Source organism: Crocodylus porosus, unplaced genomic scaffold (assembly GCF_001723895.1).
Source record: "Crocodylus porosus isolate Cpor-Errol unplaced genomic scaffold, CroPor_comp1, whole genome shotgun sequence".
NCBI lineage: Eukaryota > Metazoa > Chordata > Crocodylia > Crocodylidae > Crocodylus > Crocodylus porosus.
The window spans coordinates 187379163-187381151 of NW_017728906.1; the positions used below are offsets into that span (position 1 = coordinate 187379163).

Genomic DNA, 1989 nt, shown 5'->3' on the forward strand with positions numbered 1-1989 from the left:
CTACCCTGGTTTCACTAAGTATTTGGGGAAACTTAGCTCAACTTAACTAATACAATTCAGGTTCAGAAAGCTATGCCTAGAGAGAAGAAGAGAGAGAGAGAGACCCGGGGTCTCACCAGTCCAAGGCACTCAGTTTCCACTGCTGATGGGTAAAGTTCTTAGCACAATCCTTGAAGGAAGACAATCTGTTTCTTCCAGCTTCTCGAAAACAACAGCGGATTGTGTCGGAGAGATTTCTGTCTTGAAGCACACCTTTTGCTGCTTTTACAGCTTTTTTTTATACCCTTAGTTTAGCTTCTTCAAAGCATTCTTTTAATTGTGTAAATAGTTGTATTTTATAGTGACAAGGGGTTATCTGGTTTGGAACATCTCAAGAAACTTATTAGCAACCAGGAAAAACATAAGGTTAAGGAGTAACCAGACACTTAGGAACCAGCTTGAAATCCTTATGGATAGCAGATATACTGGATGGGATACCTCATTGTTCCTTCTCAGATGGCTTGTCACGTCAGGGTTTTATATTTTACCTGTTGTGAATAAGCCTCAGTTTAGCATGAATGTTCATAAACTCTGTGGGAAGGACTTCCACCAGTCATCCCGGGAAAAGTATGACAGCATTTGTGGTCAGGGCTCCAATGGGCTGAATGCTATGATGAACTCTTAATCATTGTTCAAATGTCACCCATACCCCTTCTGACTCCGCCTCTTGCCTCAACATTCCCTAACCTGGCAACCGAGTTTTAGTTCATCAAATTTAAGTAGGTTTCCCATAGTGGGACTGGGGAATGTATGGCCCTAGATACCTATTAAACTTTACTTCTGTTTGGTTCTGGTTAGATGAGGTGTGTGTGGGGAAATAGAAAAAGTCTATTGTAAGTCCAGCAAGCTGGGTGCCAGGCCACCCACAGGAAGACCGAGCCCTTCACAGTGGGGGAGGGCTCCCACATGCACAATGCAGCAGAGGAGCACTCGCATGGTGTGCAACCCAAGGGGCCCACAGTCCTCAACCTCCTAGGTGTTAAATAGCCCTGATTATCCTGTTTAACACTGGCATCTACAACATGGGCAATATTTGGTAATAAAATTGGGAGTTTTGAATCCACAAGGTCAATACAAATATATGGTGAGAGTAAAGTCGTCATTAGGCAGAATACATTTCAAGTCTAAGGACTGTCTAATTCCTATTTTTATAATGCTGACAATGACAATTGTCAATAGTGACAATGACCCCGACAATGATAATGTCCTCTTTATTGTAACATATTGTCCTTTGCTTCCCTCCCCTTACAAAGCAATTTTCCATAATGCAAGAAGAGAGAGGTGTTGGGATTTCCATGAAGTCCATTAAGGATTAGCTATTGCCAATCTGGTTGGTATGGAAGGCATTGGCATACTGTAGGGCTGGGTAGGAAACCCTGAAATTAAAAATAGATCATGAGGAATTGTGCTGGCCCTCTGAAATGGGGGAGAATTTCATCCGAGATGAATACTGGCATAAAGGTCACCATGACAGGAATATAGGAGCTAAAGGCCTATGGATTTGTAGTCATACAATGTGTTTATTTTCATGTTTTCTTTGCCTCTTTTTCGCTAAATGAAAAGTTTGATGAGAAAGTATTTTCACTTAATACCAATTCTCTGCAGCACCATAAAAGACCCTGCATTTTATGATTCTTCAATCATACAATTGTTTAAAAATATTTTAATAGATTTTGAGTCCTCATTATCCCTATTGTATGTCTGCAACACTATCAGTTTTATTTTCTTGTACTATGCAGACTGACAGCGGGTTTTAAAAGTTGGGAGATTCTACATAAAATAAGCAATAAGCCATCCCATCAGAAAGAATAACTAGACCATGAAATAATTGCAGAAAAAAAAAATCCAGTGAGAGGGTGGAACTGAGAAAAACACTAGCTCTGATAAGAACATTATACTCGGAGACTATGTCAGATTTACTGAAAACAATGAAATGGGATGAGATAGTGT

The 1989-nt window shown here is 40.2% G+C and overlaps 1 long non-coding RNA gene across 1 annotated transcript in view; it reads right to left on the reverse strand.

The window, feature by feature from the left end:
* The window catches only part of LOC109306373, a 1945-nt gene extending 1789 nt beyond the window's left edge, over nucleotides 1-156 (reverse strand). Inside the window, exon 1 of the long non-coding RNA XR_002099963.1 lies at nucleotides 117-156. This is a non-coding gene — a long non-coding RNA (uncharacterized LOC109306373). The remainder of the gene's footprint in view (nucleotides 1-116) is intronic.
* Nucleotides 157-1989: the final 1833 nt, after the last annotated feature.